Below are 19,158 nucleotides of genomic sequence, written 5' to 3' on the forward strand. Positions count from 1 at the left end.
TCAATGCCAAACTATACTGAGCTGTCGAGTGCGAGCGACTGCGTGTTTATTTCTGTGCACCAATGACGCGTTACACTTTTCACGTTGCACTGATGACCATTAACAGTCGTAAAGCACGAAAAACAAATTTCTCACTCAAGACATTACTTAGTTCTCCGACACCTCTCAAGTGATTAGCTTATCTTAGAAACGTTGCTTATAAGATTCTGCGCTGAATTTTCGGATATGCGCCTCCTATCTCAAGAACATTACGTAAAACTGTTACGTAAGTGCGCGCGTGGGCATAAGGTAGGCTGTGTGGTGTGAAGGCGCTCACTCGTTTAAAGTGGCTCCCATACGGCTGGGTTTGGCACGCAACTGTCCGAATTAAATCATTTCGAAGCAGATCAGTCGGAACTCAGAACCTCATATATAGTTCACATTTTACCAAAGTACCAGTAAATATGGCCCCATGCTACGAAGAAAATCCTGTTTCGTATCTCTTGCGTCAGTCTTAGAAGAGACGGTCAGCTGCAATACGTGGCGTCGTTATTGTGGTAATGTACACTGTCGGGTGAAGAGCAGCGACTGTCATTGTGTGGATAAATAGTCTACCGCAGGCCGAGATGCTGCGGTGTAGCACAGCTAACTTTACGAAGTCACAGGTCTTCGTCAGTTTAATTACGCTTCCTGTCATCTCAACATATGTTTGGTATAGAGGTTATGTTAATGTCTTTTCGCGAAACGTTATGTTGCTATGGAAACAACTTATGTCTGATGTGCCCCAATAGCATCACCTTATCGGCCTTTTTAATGTTTTCATCGTGTGTTCATGAGCGCAAACAGCTCTTCTTGCAAAGAGAGTAAATGTGTGCATTATTATAAGATGCCGTGTTGTGCAATCCTTTTTTTCTGGTGTATGTTGTTTTGGATCGGTTTTGTGTATATGTGTTTTTTAGTGCCTGCTAACCTATTAATCTGAAATTCTCGCGCGAATGAAGAAAACGTTGATATATATTTTTTCGCAGTTGTTGAAATAAATATTGGATATTGTGATATAACCCCCGTTTTGGTTTAAATAAAAAAGGCTGAAAAAGTTGTTCCTCGTCATATAATGGAACACTTTACCAGCTAAGTGGGCACAACTGCTAGTGAATATGATTTTACCAGACGGACGCCGCGATCGGCTGAGTATGCCGTAGTTTGTCCCAAACGCATTTCAGCCCCATATGGTCAGGCTTTGCTGTGTGTTTTTAATCAACGATGAACGCGTACGCAATCGCAAATATGCTAATTCCGAATATGAGAAGCGCTTCTGTAAAAAGCAGTTTGGCTATTACGGTGCTAATCCACTGTAGCTACTGAATAATATACTCTTCCTGCAGTTTCGAATAACATTCATAAACGGACCTTTGGGAGCGAATTTGGGTGATGTTTTGCACCGGTAAACTGGTTGCGAGGCTATTTTGAGCAACTTGCTATTCTAATTCTTTTTACATCCTGTTGTCAACGGTATTATTTTTATTAAAATTTTCTTTTTACTTCAGTCCGTATTGCTAGTGAATTTGCAAACGTCTGTGCATATGTTATGCCACTGTTAGCGAAAATTGCGATGTATTTTATTTCCGTGTATTAAGTTAATGTGAAACCAGCGTACTGTGTACTAAAAATCGAAGAACATTATTTGCAGGTTTTTTTGTCGTTTTAATACAACACGTACATCAGCCTTGAATAGTTAATAGCAAAAGCTATGCTGGAATTTGCAATTACCTAAGCGTGTCCGAATTACTGACATTGGGCTGTGAATGATAATTAATAAAATATGTAAATAATTGTACTTTTGCCTGTCATTAAAAAATTGTCGGAATTGAAGCAGTTATTTTGTAACTTTAGCAATGAATGTAATGGCTTAATATTTATTATGTATAGATATGTTGCTTGAAACTCGGTTTGATTGGTCAAATGTCAATTTATTTGGTATCTACGTTTTAAAAAGACGTAAATATGAATTAACCTTACTCATTTTTATCTTTTACTCTTGTAGTTAGTATGTATAGTTTCCACTGTTGTGCTGCAAAGGAAAGCAGAAATCGTGATAATGCCTGACCTAGACGCACGAAATTTAGATGGCTCCTCAAAAGTGGACATAAAACCTGTTTTTATTTAACCAATATAAATTTATTCAGTTTCTTATTTTTCTACCATATCTGATGAGTTAAGATTGATTTTCTAGATAACATTTATATTTCATCAGCGACAAATATTTTGTACATATACAGCCAATTAACTAAGGTCACGCACAGGCTTCGTTTCGTTGTTGGAGCGACAATTGTATTGATCAAATGATTTCAACTTTACGTGTCGTTGTTCTGTCGTATAAGTGATGGCCACTTATAATAGATCTGTTTCTCGCGGCACACACAGTCCATTTTACCGATTGGTGTAGATGCGTTTCCTAATATAAATTCGCTCTCTGGTCACTAGATCTTCAATTTTCACTTTGTTACCACCTGAAAGGTTACTACTATTTTAGCTTTCATTTCCTCCGCCTTCTGTAATTTTGCGCATTATGTTACAGGTGCGAAGACTTCCTTCCAGCGTAATGCACTCAACAGTTGAACCGTTGCTTCATTCCAAGTTGTATAGTACTGTAACGTCCTGAACAATTTCTCATCTGTCATTTGTCTTCGGTTGCATGTGATTAGAAGAAAAATAATAAGAAGCTTCTACAAAGTACAGTTTATTTTTTGTGATTATGCTCAGTGGAATGCGAGAACAAGATTCTCAATCCGTCATGCCTATGTCATGGAAGCTCGTGTTGCTTATGTATAATTTGACTCAGGAGATCCTTACAAAATTAACAAAACCAGTGCTAAATTTGTCGGTTACTAATAAACATGATAATATTTTTTAAAGGAAGGCTCATGTCCCATCTTTTACAAAAGTCATGAAAATAACCCAGTACATTGCAAATATTTTATAAAACATTCATAACATAACCGTTGACAAAGTTATTTCACAGTGTGAGCGGAAAAAATGTGCGCTACCTGTTAGTAGAGTATTTGAACTTTGCTGCATGACATGGACTTTCAAAAACACCTGAATAGCACTGAGGCAGAATATATGTTGTTATTGAGCACAACGGCTAATTTCTAATAATTTTCTTCTCAGTAATATTTGTTGTTGATTTTGTTTGCAATTGGCGTCGAAACTCTTTACGGCTTCATCTTCAGTCACTTAGGCATTGTTATCTAACCGGTTTATACACACAATTTCACGTTGTTACAGTGCCACAGCATCTTCTAATGCGACATATATATTTATGCGAGTCTTGTAATTTACTACGTAAGAGAAAGCTGAGGTACCACCATATATTCTTGCCTGTGCATACCATTTCGATACCTTTGCCTAAGTGTTTGAAGAAGCCGTAGAAGGCTTAGAAACCAATTGCGAATAAAGTACCAACAAATACAGCTGAGGGGAAAGTATGTGTTGAAATAACCTTTGTACTCAATAAAAAAATGAAAAAAAAAAAAACAGGCGATGTTTAAGGCAAAAGGGTAGAATCGTCAAAGTGCCATTTAGTCTATTGGAGTCGGTAGTTGGCGCCTTCTTGGATAGGCTATGCTAGTTTACAATCCTGACGCTTATTTCGCTTTTGTCTCGCAATTTCGATCTTAAGACTTCTTGATTTTTGCTGTCATATGTTCTTGATCTTTATTGCGTTGTTTGCTTTGTGTTCGTTGTATTTTTTTCCTTTTAGTGTTGTATAAGAGGGACGAAGTATCTGAAAACAAAAAGGTATTTACGGTTCACAGATAAAAAGCCCACACTATGTATACATAAAAAGCTAAATAGATAAACGTGTCTAAATGACATTATTTCAACAGTGAAAAAGTCAGAATTATTGTATGGGAGAAATAATTTTCGTATTTATTTGCACTTATCACAGGAAACAAGTTGCAAATGATGAAGCATTCTAGGTATTATTCGATGTGTTTGCAGGCATATTTTCTCTAGGAAATAAATGTATAAATTCGGAAATGTTTCGGCGACACTTTTACTCTCAGGAGCGTAAAGAATTTACAACACGACCTTTGACAAGCATCTCCTCTATGAATTCTACTTCGATCATTGATAAGATCTATGACCATTGCTTGTTGCTACATCTTGTTAGTATAGTTCCATATTTTTCGTAAAAGGGCTTTTTTTCATAACCTGACTTCACCGTTCAGATTCTAAATTGCACAGCCGACACGTCTCACAACAGACGCAATTTTGGCACTAGCATGTAAATGAAAGCGACCACTCGTCACAAGCGAAACTCAATACAGCAATAAAACCACAGGGTCGCTGCAGTAGATTCAGTTGTCTAGAGTGGTCAGCCGAGAAAAGAAAATCTATGGTGTCAAATAGGTTTAAGATAGCGGAATCGCGCCGCAATGTGTTATGGGGTTCGTATTGCGGAATAGTTGGCGCTGTTCACCTGATTTAGCACTAAGGCCTGTAACTTGCATAATTACAATCCTAATTTTTTCTATTAAAGTTGTTTATTTGCTTTCGGTTCGTACTGCCGGTCTGTGTATCAGTTAGAGAATACGGAGTGTTTAGAGCCGCTGGTGATGTCTTGGGCCTTAGGAGAGGAACCGTTCGGCATAGAAACATACCTTGGACCCATATAACAAAAATCAACAAGAACGGCCGTGAAAATTTCGTTCGATCGGGCCTCGAAAGCTGAACGGTAGCGACCGACCGCCGTGTCGTCCTTAGCCGATATGGAGGAACCTGTGTTCCTCACACCGCTCTGCCGGCCATTGCCAGTTTCCTTGACTGGAGCCGCTATTTCTCAGTCAAGTAACTCCTCAACTGGCCTCACAAAGGCTGAGTGTACCCTGCATGCCAGCAGAGTCTTGAGACCCGGGAGGTCACCAATCCAAGTATTAGCCAACAGCGCTTAACTCCGATCTGATTGGGAACCGATGTTCTCACTGAGGCAGGACCGTTGGAAATGGCCGCAAAAGCATGCACTTTATCCTTCAGGTGAATACTTGGACAGTTTCCCGTGAATATCTCCGGCCAGCTGAGCTAGTACTGCCTGTAAGGGCTTCGTTTCGACAGGAGGCAGAGCGCTATAACGTATGCTCTTTCCTCGCAGCAATGACAGGCGAACTGGTCGTGTCCCGGACGCCTGTTTGGGCAGGTAGCCCGTGACTCAGCTGGCGCGGGGGCGTAGCGTCCCTTGGCGTCCCGTCCATTCATTTGCGAGCCGCGGCCGCAACAGTAAACACCGTGCGGCGAGCCGGTTCCGCGCTCTAGGCTGCCGGCGCGCGGGCCGCGTAGTAAATATTCATTCATAAGACGGGGAGGTTCTCTAGCAAACCTGTTGATCCGGCACCACCCACCCACCCGACCCGTCCCGTGTTTCCGGTTCCAGACCGACCCGCGGCGACCCCGCCCCCTCCCCTGGAATTCGGTCACCGGTGCAGCTCGCTCCAGCCTCGACCTTCCACCTGCTGGACCATGTCGGAATGTGACTGCCGAGTACTTTTTTGGACCTTGATGGGCTTCTAGCACTCGATGTAAGATATGATAAACCGAGAAACAATTGGCATATATTTTTGTATATTTCTTTTCCGTTCCCTACCCCGAATGGCACACAAATCCGTTCCAGGTTTGACCCACTGTAGCGGTTATCGCTGAAACTATCGGTTTCCGATTATATCTGGTTTTTTTTTTCGTAACAGTTTAACCTGACTGTTAAAGCCGCTCAAAATAACTAGTTCCTGAAATATCTGATTTTCGGGTTTCTATTCATATTATTTCCTGTAAAACCGAACAAAGATTGACAAATTTTGGCTCTCTCGGATTCAGGTTATATAGAATCAAAATATTAAATAAAATAAGCAAATTAAACAAAACTTAATCCGTCCACCGTTCGCTGCTTTTTTATACGTAGTTGGGATACTACAAAAAAATCATCAGTGTTCTCCTATTTATTCTAATTTTTTGAATCTCTGCTCAAAAATCATGTTGTAATCATTGGTCATACCGCTATTTGGGTATTAGGAATAGTCAGTGCTTAAGGGGGAAAACTGAGGTTTAAGAAAGTTTTTCTTGGTAATTTGTCAGTTTTCGAGGGCCACAAACAGAAAAAGGCATATCATGCAGACATAGGCAGTAGATCAGCTATTTTCTATTTTTGTTGTATACTGTGAATGAAATCTTGTTAAGTTTTTAATTTATTACTGTTACCATAATTTCCTTCCTCTTTCATTATTTCACAGAAATTGTAGGCAGATCTTCAGTCTTTTAAAGCAAACGAAGCATTGTAATTCATTGGTATGTGACTTCTTAAAAATATTTCCAGGCTAGGGTTGGTGCCATTCTACAATACAACTGATGTCCGGCGACGACGGCGAAAAACTATCGAATAGACCAGGTGGGGGCAAGGAGTCTTGCACGCTACACGTACATATATGCACACTAGACACGGTAACAGGGACATTATTGTCTCAGCAACGCCGTAGCAGTTCTCAAGCCATGCGTTTGTTGCTCGTTTCTGTCAGAATTGCTATGAAATAGCACCGATCGCTTTACCCATTTTCTATAACAAAGTAATATTTCAAACCAACGCAAATTTTGCGAATAAAATTAACTTTTCAAAAAAGTTTATTAAAAATGAAAAAATTAGCATTCCTGCTATGGCTAATTGATGTTTCGTTTTTTTTCCGGTTAGCAATAAAAAATAATAAAACACCAGTTATAAACGAGACCAAACAAATACCGAAAAATAACGGTTATTCAGAACTATAATACCGGTATCGGAATAACCAGTTATTACCATCCCTACCACTGTAGTACACAGCTCTTTTTTTAAATTTTTTATATACATTACCATTCAGTTGACCCTATTCAGCCACTTACATACGTAATGGACATAGAAGAAATACCTTAAATCAGGACATAACAGGTAAATAGATACTTTCGGTAGATTTCCAGCTTTCCTAAATTTCAGAAATCGTATCATGTCAGCTTATTATTTAATAAGCGACCGGTTTCGTCAAAGACGTTATCCAAAACCTGTGGTACAAACGATCTGAATGAAAAGAATGCAAGTGAAAATTGTGTTTTAAAATTGTAGTACTTGGTTTCTTTTTATTTTAAGTTTTCTACAATGCGCTGAAACTTGCTTTTTTCAGCTGCTTTCTTTGCATTCGTGACGTATCTTTTTCTCGTGCTAACGTGCCCGTTTCTTCATCTCATTCATGTCAAAATAACTCTTAAAGCTTCTGAATGAAAAAAAATCATTGGAAAATACGTTAACAATTCGTACTGCAATACCACCTCTTTCTGCGTAATTATGCATATTTTTAGAAATTAGTTTTTAAGAATAGAATCTTTTTTAAAGGAATGTAATGCTGAGCCACAATCTTCTGCCATTTTGGTGCGCGTTTATCTTTCATTTGTTTCCGTTCTTTTCTTCTTTTTTTGTGAACGAAACTTCCACACAACAACCGTGAATCATACTAAAATACGAAGTGCGAGATGTTGGTTTCTCTGTATATTATCGCAACAAATATTTGTCTGCTATACTGGAGCCCTCGGCAAAACAGACTGTGACCGAACAGTTAAGCAATCAGTTCTGAGTGAATATTTGGTGTGTTCTGACTTTATTTTGATCATTTCATATGATTTCCTTGCTCATCTAGTGCGAAGACGATAGATTAAAATATCTGTATCTGATATACTGAGCAAGGTGGACTCTCATTTGCAACGATGTAAACCATCGAATACATTCATTTCAAAATATTGTCGCCACTAATCACTTTGCGTGGTATATCGTATTTTGCTAAGTAACTATGAGTTAATTAATTTATTTATTTCTGGAGAATATTAGACTCCATTCCCTTACTCTTGTAGTGACTGGACCTTAACGATAGGATTAAATCTACTGCATTCTCCTCCGATATGCTAACTCTGCCACTGGATTGGATAATACATAGGAAACATAGTCAAATTATTTATATTTTTGGAGGAAGCATCAGTAGAGAGGCGTAATTCTTATGCCAGTTGTGGCACTAAAACTCTTACCATTTTAATCAGAAAGACGTGAATGTAGAGATCGAGTAGTTTGCACTTTACAACTGAAGGCTCAACATCGCCACTCCAGAGCGGTTGTGGCTTCGCTCAAAACATTATCTTCAGTAAATGTTCGTGGCCGCAGCGGTGTGCCACATGCGGGCAGACAAAAAATTAGACGTAAGTGCTGTACTTAAGCCCTGATTTCGGACTCGCTTTCCGTGCAGCATAGCAGCTAAGAGACGCTATTTTCAGCCATTTCGCTCAAGTATGTTATCTCTAGTGCTGCTTGTTCCTTATACAATGCGGGCCCTTTTTTCCTTTTTTTAAACATAGGCCTATATGTGGTGCAATTGTCTGTATTACCCTGCGAGTGTGTGTGCGTGCTTCACAATTACTTGCAGTGTAACTGATAACAAACGTCTTGACGTAATTCGGCATCAGTGTCCGCCGAAACGAGCCCGACACGCAGAAAGATAAGAAACCGTACGCTCCGATACAAATGCTCTTCGCAAACGTTCCGTTGAGTGTCTTAGGTCACATTCACGTTGGAAAGGAAGTTCTCGGCTTTACAGTTGATTACTCTCATGGAAAGCCCTGCCGGACCAGTTTTTATATTAATCCACCCACTGCTTTTTGTCTGTTTCTTGGCAAAACTACCGTCTAACGAGAGCTTACATGTTCAACAACATCTATCATTATTTAGCGAAAAGGTTTGCATGACAGACGTCCAGCTGTTCTATATCGGTATGTTAATAACTGTGCATGTAGTGACAGGCACGCAAAGTGTACTTTCTCCGCCGATATTCGCCTCGCCTCAACTTGCTTCACCTCCTGTGTGGACAAATCAGCGCGAACACGCAACATTTGGCGTGTTTTCGCTTCGAGGCGTCGCTCTAGCAGTCTCGTACTTCGACACACAGTGTTTAAATCTTGACTTTACTGCTTCTGCCTAGCAAGGCAAAAAAACCTTACTGACAGCAAAATAATATACTGAGTCGAAGCAACAGAAATTTTAAATGCTTTGTTTCCCCCTAGTCGTTTCCATACTTCCGTTATTAGCCCACTGTGGAAGATCTTCACTTCGGCAGTAATTTGAAACCAAACTGCAGTCACGTCAGCTAAATTGGCATAAGGATTAAAACACACGTTGTGGCTCAAAGCTAGTTTCGAAAGTTTATATTTAGAATTTTTGGGCAATCTTCAGAAATTGGTGGCCCTTAGCTGGGGACTTGATAGCATCCGCCACACACTGTTGCCCATTCCAGTACTATTTGGATCATTCTTTCTCTGTTTACGTTAATATCGTTCAGTATTCCCTGTTTATAGAGCCGGAAATTATTTAGAGTCCTGTACATTGTAACTGGCTGTTTTCTTTCGAATCTGTCTCCCGGTCACACTCTTTACATGTTGTAGTTGTGGTCTTCAGTCCTGAGACTGCTTTGATGCAGCTCTCCATGCTACTCTATCCTGTGCAAGCTTCTTCATCTCCCAGTAACTACTGCAACCTACATCCTTCTGAATATGCTTAGTGTATTCATCTCTTGGTCTCCCTCTACGATTTTTACCCTCCACGCTGCCCTCCAATACTAAATTGGTGATCCCTTGATGCCTCAGAACATGTCCTACCAACCGGTCCCTCCTTCTAGTCAACTTGTGCCACAAATTTCCCTTCTCCCCAATCCTATTCAATACCTCCTCGTTAATTATGTGATCTACCCATCTAATCTTCAGCATTCTTCTGTAGCACCACATTTCGAAAGCTTCTATTCTCTTCTTGTCAAACTATTTATCGTCCATGTTTCACTTCCATACATGGATACACTCCATACAAATACTTTCAGAAACGACCTCCTGACACTTAAATCTATACTCGATGTTAACAAATTTCTCTTCTTCAGAAACGCTTTTCTTACCATTGCCAGTCTACATTTTATATCCTCTCTACTTCGACCATCATCAGTTATTTTGCTCCCCAAATAGCAAAACTCCTTTACTACTTTAAATGCCTCATTTCCTAATCTAATTCCCTCAGCATCACCCGACTTAATTCGACTACATTCCATTATCCTCGTTTTGCTTTTGTTGACGTTCATCTTATATCCTCCTTTCAAGACACTACCCATATCGTTCAACTGCTCTTCCAAGTCCTTTGCTGTCTCTGACAGAATTACAATGTCATCGGCAAACCTCAAAGTTTTTATTTCTTCTCCGTGGCTTTTAATACCTACTCCGAATTTTTCTTTTGTTTCCGTCACTGCTTGCTCAATATACAGATTGAATAACATCGGGGAGATTCTTTACATATCTCAATGGAAATTCCTTATGTCGTATTGAGTTCCCATAATCTTCGTCTCTCTATGTACCTATCTATCTACCTCTCATTCAAACATCACAAGTATAATTTTGTTTCACTGAGTTAAGTCCAGTCTCATTGCTCTTGAAACTTCGCCGGAGTACGATCTGCAGACCAAAATTTTCTTCAGAGCAATTCTTTTGTTTTATTTACATAACTTGAAAAATTTTCTGTTACACCAACTTCACTGTCTACAACAGGCTGACGTTCTGCTGTTTACACTATTTTGTTTTTTGGCCGGGATTTTCAGAAATACTAAGTTCCTGGCGTTGATGTAGCAGCGCCTGGCAGCCTAGACATTCATGGTAGCCAGTAACACCTTCAAAAATGCCGCGCCGTAGTCCTTGTGAACATACTGTGTTATAGCCAATTTGTGGTGCTCAGACCCAATATTACCGTCTTCGGCAGAGGAGTGCCGATTCTGTTCTGCCATACTACTGCGTCGAGCCGTCTTCTGAAAGTTCGACTACGCTCCTGATAATGTCGCCCAATCAAAAAACCGTTTTTCTTCCAACGCAAGCTCTTCTTTGCATCTATACAGCATGCTATTACTGGTATTAGTAGATGCATATGCAAATTGCAATAACAGATTCACTACGATAATTCCTTTTGAATCATAGTGAGTTTCAGAAATTGCATACCCGTTCCGAATCTTTATTTGGTAGTAGCATAAAAGTCCTTATAGTTTCTTTCTCATGTATAACACTGACTTGCTTTTCCAGCTATATTTTCCACGGTCGTATTAATTAAACAGAATCGCCCCAATGGTAACTGATAATACATAGTGGAGTATGAACCGAATGTGTCAAATGAAAGAAAATGTTGTACATACTCAATTGTAATACGCGTAATTTTTGAATGACATTGATCTTATATAACTGAATATTTCTGGCTTGTCTAAAGCAGTGGCTGGTTTCTTGGGGCAATGCACTACGCGCACAGCATCATACGTCCATCACTTCTTTGCTTTTGGTGGAGCCAAGTACTTGCTTAACTTTTGCTGGTACGTCAGAAGATACGTGCACAACTTCGGGCAACTTCAATATTGAAATAGTTGCCAGACACGAACATTGTTTCAGTGTCACTTGGTGAAGAAGACTGACGAGTTAAGTTGTTCCTTAAAGTTGTCGATCTGGAACCCGTAGCATCGTGCTTTGTTTCAGGTGGTATATCACTCAAATGGCAAAAAAAAAAAAAAAAACTGAAAGAAAGAAGCTAGTTTTTTCGGGCTGCTACGCAAGAAAATATTTATAGTTCTTTTGCTAGTGTCTCACATTCAGACATGTTCCAAAATGTAACCGTTTCGGTTGAGGTTTTCACTGTTTTTGGTTGTGACGTATTCGGTCCTACAGTTTTAGCTATACAGCATATTCAAGAACACACAATTTGCTCCACGCTACGACTTTGTGTAGTTCTTTTTTTTTTATTTATTTTTTTTTCCTTCGACGAACATGGCTGGTTCTATTCCATATCCACGTTACTGCCAGTAAAGACGAATGAACTCAATCGATTTCACTGCGGTGGATAAATGACTTTGATGGACGAAAAGAAATCTCATTGCGTAAATGTTTTTTAGTTTGCGCTTAAAATGAGAGCAGCATAAAATATCGTCTTACGACCAAACCGAAAGGTTTATCGCGCGCTCCTTGGTCAGTTTGATTGCTAATGGATCATATCCTCGATAATATCGGAATTATGAGCTTCCTGCTTGTAAAATTCCGAGGCACTTGCTTTTGAAAATTGCCTCCCCGAATTTTACGGGATTACCGCAGAAAAAAATCTGCTAGTTTAATCATGTTAGAGCGCGGACGTCACTTGAGAGCAATTTTAAGTGCTTTAGCATTTACGCAGTGTTGGCGCACGAACAGTGCAGACGGATTAACTATTCTCGTCGCATCTTTGCACCTGCTGCCAAGCCCATCTGCATTGCAACTGGGCGATTCTACTCATTTTTCCAGTAGAAGTTCGGTATCTATCATCGTCTAGTAACCAGACATGGAGAGCGTGTATGTAATTAGCGGACCAGATAAATATGCTTTAGTGCGGCGTACTGCAAAGTGCACAGTGTGGCCACGACAGAGATGATTAATTCCGGAGACCGCCTCTGGCGCTTAATAAGCGAAGCACCTGCCTCCCTGTGTCCGTAGGGCGGAGGCGCCCACTGAGCGCTTTCTCGTGTTCGCCACGCGCGCCGTTCCCACGCACCATGAATTATTCACGGCGTCAATGTCTGCGGCGATGATGACTGCGACGGCGGCCCAGATAAAATAATAAAACCGCGTAATTGTCGGGCCACGCGATAGCCATCTGGCGGGCCATCCATCATGCGACGGCTGCCTGCGTCGCCTCGCCTAGCTTGTCCCCGTCATGGGACAGCATCGCGCGCAGTCGACGGCCTGGTCAGTGGTGATCCAGGCGCGTCCAGGGTAAACGCGGTCCCCGTCTTCTAACCACTTCCTTACACTCCTCACAGCTTCGTCTCCTCGGTTTAGATTCCTCCAACAAAACTTTTTTAGCACCCCCCGCTCGCTCATCTGTATCCTACCGGTGTCGTACCGAGCGAGGTAGCACAGTGGTTAGCACGCTGGACTCGCAAATCTGGAGAACGGCGGTTCAGATCCGCATCCGGCAATCCAGATTTAGGTTATTCGTGATTTTCCCTTAGTTTCTCCAGGCAAATGCCGGGATGGTTCCTCTGAAAAAGGGGGCAGTTGATTTTCTTTCCCATCTTTGAAACTACCGGAGTTTATGTTCCGTCTATAACGACCTAGATTCCAATGTAACGTTAAAACCTAATCTTCATTCCTTCTGGTGTTCCCATAACCTGAGCTATCGTCACTGTTATTGTAACATTTGTGGCCGTGCTAATTTGAGCTGCAACTTGAGGCTCTGGATGAAGATTTCTCACGGTTTGTACTTTAATGGCGAACACAACTATAACTTTTTAACTCAGCTATGAGAGAGAGATAGATAGATAGATAGATAGATAGAGAGAGAGCGAGAGAGAGAGAGAGAGAGTAGGGGAGAACAGGGCACAGTGGCCAGAGCTGGTATAATTCCTTAAAATTGCCGTTAGAATAAGAGGTTGGTGGCAACAGCGCGATTGTCTTTCCATAAACGCATCATTGCAGTTAGATTGTCGAGCAAGGAATGGCACGTATTTTATGTCGTCTTGTTAGTGTTCTCGAACATTCTGCTTGCGTAACATTCATAGGCGTACAGGAATCAAAACAACAAATAAATGCTGACAAACTTCTACTTGCAGTAGCACCGTCTCTCGGAAATCGTATAAGTAAGTATACGTTCAGCGTCTATGCGAACATCTGAGATAACAATTTCCAAGTATATAGAATATCTTTAGAACAGAGACCTGTACTTCTTTATCCAGATGACGTTACAAATCGATTTCTATACTAAGAGTATGCTTCCTGCATTCTCAGTGTTGTTTCAGGTTATTCAATAGGGCGTAGTAAAATGGAAAAACGCAAACTAAGTACACTTTGGCATTTTGCTGTCAGTGATCGTGAAGATTAACAAGGAAAGCAGCAACACTGATCTTCTGAAGAACATCCTGAAAGAGATTAGGTATCGAAAGACGGTATTAGATGCTCAGGAGGACAGGAAACTGCTCTCTCGAACTTCAATGCCACCGAAGTCGTTTTAACTAGGGCCGCTCCCGCTTGAGTGGGCTTCATCTGATCTCGGAACCATCTAAGCCCACAAATTACTGGGTGGTATATAGTTTCAAACGGATTTTAAACCCCGGTGTAACTTGACATTTTTCAGTGCCGTTTTCTGAAACAAATGTTGCTTGAAAACCTACAAATAGATTTGATGGTCCACCTGAGATGGAACACTGAACCGCTGAATTTGTTGTGTGGCATCCATTGAGACGCCGAAGTAGTCAAATGACGAAGACACACTTAACCCTAATAACACATAGGCTAATGAAGTACAATAGTAGTGTTGGGCGCTATTTGTTACTCATCAGGACTACAATTACACTTTATAATTCAGTTTTATACATTCGGACGCCACGAGGTTAGGAGAAGACCGAATTAAGCGTCATTTATTTCCCTTATTATGGCAGGTGAATCGTGTCCCCCGGCGTTTCCTTTCCGACAATAAATGACCGCTAGTGATAGTATTTCGTACCAGTGTGTTAAACGTCGGCTCGGTGTCACAGGACGTTTAATTCCTCGCACGGAAAAGCGCTCTCCGTGCACTCCGATACTAGATTGCGATTGTCGTGCCTGTGGCATATAATATCAGGGAAAAGTGGACGAGGATTATGGTAATTAGCGTGACCGTTTTATTATGCGCCAGTATGAAAGTCTTAGCAACGGCTCAACATTTTATTAACACGACTGCCCGATCGGAGATAGAGTAGCTAATTTATGCCGTGACACCGCGGCGGCGACGGAATTTTGTAAGCGGCCACGCGCCAAGTTGCTCGTTAAGTTTCTTCAACTATTTTTAATAAACTGGCGCGACGGAGAATTTCTCCCCGCTAGCGATCCTGTTCCCTCCCCCACGGCGCACTCAATTCGCTTTTTATGCTGCCTTGTTACAAGACATCAAGGAAAAAAAGGACTAAGGAAGCGTTACAGACGAAGTAGAAGTCGGGGGATTCGACAACGATGAGAAAAGATATTAGCAGTTCCCTTTTTGAAAGGAATCATCCTCACATGTGCACTAGTCAAGTAAGGGAAAGCACTGTGAACTATATTCCCTGCAAACGCTAGTCCCGTGCCTTAACCACTGTGGCACCGCACCCATTTCAGTGCAAATATTAGTAAAGAGATAACCACCGTTCCGTCAGCTTTGATTCAATTCGAATCTAGTGCCATAGTCAATGTTCTGCCACTCTTGATCCAAATACAGGTCCAATTCTTTAACCACTGCTCCATCAATCTTGGGCCAAATACGAATTCAGCACCTTAACCGCTGTTCCAGCACTCTTGATCCAAATACGAGCCCAGGGCCGTACCCATTGTTCTACCACTCTTGGTCCAAATAAGTCCAACTGCTTAATCTCTGTTCCATCACCCTTGATGCAAATACAAGTGCCTTAATCACTTTTCTACCAATCTTAGTCCAAATGTGAGTCCTGTAGCTGAACCACTGTTCCCTCACCCTTGGTCCAAATATCAGTCGAATACTATAACTACTCTTCCAGCACCCTTGGTCCAAGAACGAGTTCAGTGCTGCAACCAATGTGCAACCACATTTAGTCTAAATACGAATCCAGGTCCAAATACAAGTCCAGTGCCTTAACTGCTATTCTATGGTCCTCCATCCAAATAAAGGTCCAGTGCCTTAACCACTGTGCTGCCCCCTCAGTCCAAATAAGAGTGCAGTGTCTTAATCACTATGTCACTTCTCTCAGATGACATGCAAGTCCACTTCTTTAAAACACTGTGCCACCTTTACTTAGTCCAAATGCAAGTCCAGTGACTTAACCACGTTACCACCTCCCTCAGTTCAAATATGAATCCATTGAGTTAATCACCACCTTATCCGCTGTGATGCCTGCTACAGTCTACATTTGACCCTGGTGCCTTATCACTGTTTCATCTCACTTGGCCCTAATTGTTGTCGGCTCCTTAACCAATGCGTCACCGTCCTATGTCCGAATCCAGCTGAGTTCACTTATTCTCCATTCGAATCCAGTGCTGTAACCATTCCGCCACCTTGTTTAGTCCGAGTCAGAATCCACTGCCTTTACGACTGTGCAATTGTCGCTTAGTGCGGGCATAACAGATGTAGCACACTGCGCAAGTATATGAGAAGGTCTCTGGATTTAAACTGTGGATGTGATTAAGATGATTGAAGTGGCAGTGAGGAGGGATGGTGTCTGATTTCCATCTAGCCAACTAAATATTGATTGTCTATAGTTCCCAAAAATTGTTTAACCCGAATGTCGGGATGGTTCCTTTGAAATCGGTGCATTGGACTTTGTGCACAATCCGAGCTTGTACTGCACCTCTAATGGGCCACTGGGCGGTGGCACGTGGAACCCTAAAATTCCTCCGCCGATGTATCGAGGCCTAGGCTGGTCGCCGGAGCCGCCTCGCCCCGTCACGGTGACTTGACAATGAAGGCGGGAGCGGCGCCTAACGAGCTGCTGTCCCTCCGGGTGCGGGGGTGGACGCCGCCCGGCGCAGCTGATGCGTGACGCGCGTCGCCGGCTCTCCCACGGCGCGCCGCTGCAGTTATTTATGCGCTTTCCGAATTCAAATGAGGGGGCCCTCTGCCACAATGCCGCGGTGCCAATTGTGGGCGGAGACAAAGGCCGCATAAATCAGTAAAGCCAGGAAGGCGCGCGCGTAATTACTGTGCCCGCGTCCCCCCCCCCCCTTCCGCCCCCTGGCTCGGGAGGAATGTACGCTCGGCGCCGCTTCTCCTCTGCCGCGTCCTCGCCCTGACGCCCACGCAGCCCTTTGTCAGGCGCTCCGCTGAATCTCTGTTTACATCCGACGCTCCGGCGCGCCCGCCGCGTGGGCTCTCCGACGCCGCAGACACACAACTTCCGCCTTCTGTATGTCGCGCGTCCTACAGCGGTCCCCTACCCCTCGCCTGTATCGAGGTCGGGCATACTTCATCAGTTGCCTCGCCTTCGTGCAGCTCTCGTGTTAAGCGTGTACGCGGGCCCACGCGGTTTGACTGACACCGGTCCCGTTAGTTTATGTCTTCATTTAGTCGTCTCTGCCCTGAGCTCTAGCGGTCGCAGCAGACATTAATTAGTGTACGGTGTACTGTGTCTGTTTATATTGCTGCATCTTACTAGTCCCGATTCTGGATCTCCACTATCTGGATACCAGTCGCAACTGAGAACCTGTGAGACACTGAACCACTTGAGAGGTGGTGAGGGCAGTTTCAAGAATAGCCTCACGGAATGTAGCTGTCTGGAAAATTATCAGGTCGAGTGTGACATGGGTAACTAGAAACCACCCGACATACGCACCAGCGCCATCTCTGCCCTGTCTGAAGCACACTTCAGGATTTGATGTCGCTGAAGAGAGAATTGCTGTTTCTCACTTCTGGATACACTCGGTGTGAACTATACGACAAAAAAATGGTTCTGAGCACTACGGGACTTAACTGCTGTGGTCATCAGTCCCCTAGAACTTAGAACTACTTAAACCTAACTAACTTAAAGACATCACACACATCCATGCCCGAGGCCGGTTTCGAACCTGTGACCGTAGCGGTCGCGCGGTTCCAGACTGTAGCGCCTAGAACCGCTCGGCCACTCCGCCCGGCGAACTATAAGACACAACATTTATTTTATCTATCTTTCACTTTGTATTTTTATTGTTCGTAAAGTTCAACACTTTAATTTGAAATGATGATTAAAACACTAGGATAGATAGCCGGACGAAGTGGACGAGCGGTTCTAGGCGCTACAGCCTGGAACCGCCCGACCGCTAAGGTCGCAGGTTCGATCCTGCCTCGGGCATGGATGTGTGTGATGCCCTTAGGTTGGTTAGGTTTAAGTAGTTCTTTCAAGGGGACTGATGACCTCAGAAGTTAAGTCCCATAGTGCTCAGAGCCATTTGAACCACTAGGATCGATAAAATACAACCTACGACGCTGGTTTGAAAAGTTCTGGAAAGGGAATAGAAAAAAAGTACTTACATCACTGAAACTTTTTTTATTTTTCAATGTATTCTCGTTGTAGATTAATGCACTTGGTCCAACAATGTTCCAGTGCCTTGATCACATCTCGGAAACGAGTTTCATCCAGGCCTGCAAAATAGTTGTCAACTCCGGCTATCAATTCTTCGTTTCACGTGAATCTTCATCCACCAAGAAAAATTTTCAGTTTTGGGAAGAGATGGAAGTCCGACGGAGCCATATCAGGTGAATAAAGCGGGGGTGGCAACAATTCATACCTTAGTTCGTGTAATTTTGCCACGGCGACGGCATGTGTTTTTGATCCAGCATCAACAGTCGCGACTCCCATCTTGCAGATAATTTTTTCCTACCTAATTCTTCAGTTAAAATGCAATATATCCTTTCAGATGACATGTGGCAAGTGTGGGCAATTTCACGCACTTTCAATCGGCGATCCTCCATCACCATTTTGTGCACTTTTGCAGCGATTTCTGGAGTAGTGACACATCTTGGCCGACCACTGAGCGGATCATCATCTAAGCTCTCCGTACCAAATTTAAATTCATTTGTCCACTTGGCAACAATTGAATATGGAGGAGCAGAGTCCCCCAGTGTATTCTGCAAACCGGAATGAATATCCTTTGCTTTCATACCTTTTTTTACGAAGTACTTAATCACTGCTCGAATCTCAATTTTTTCCATCTTCGCAAATCACTACGCAGGAACAACAGCAGAGCCACGTCACTGTCCCAGCTGTCTTCCAAGAGCACTGATGTGGCACGCGTTTAAGGGCAACAGTCCAACGAATATCCCGTGAACAACTCGTTGCGCTAGCGATGACCTCTCGTGGTGATTCCGAGAACTTTTCAAACCACCGTCGTATATCTGGATTCCACTTACGAACTCCTAGGCTGGATGGAGGGTAAATTTGTAAATATTTACTTCTTTACGTTTAATTCGTGTTCCCGAAACAAACAGATGGACCGCTGTAGAGCAGTACAACCACAGATGGTTTAATCCTGCTAAGACTCCAGTTATGTTTCAAATTATGGGTTACTATGTGCTTGCTGAAGTCCCCTTACTGGTACTGACGGTCCAGAAACTTGGCATCCTGCTTGTATGTG

At 42.5% G+C, this 19,158-nt stretch overlaps 1 protein-coding gene across 8 annotated transcripts in view; it reads left to right on the forward strand.

The window, feature by feature from the left end:
* LOC126262230 (protein grainyhead) overlaps nucleotides 1–19,158 on the forward strand; it is a 333,250-nt gene that overhangs the window by 13,147 nt on the left and 300,945 nt on the right. The window lies entirely within an intron of this gene.

Source organism: Schistocerca nitens, chromosome 6 (genome assembly GCF_023898315.1).
Source record: "Schistocerca nitens isolate TAMUIC-IGC-003100 chromosome 6, iqSchNite1.1, whole genome shotgun sequence".
In the NCBI taxonomy this organism is placed as follows: Eukaryota; Metazoa; Arthropoda; class Insecta; order Orthoptera; family Acrididae; genus Schistocerca; species Schistocerca nitens.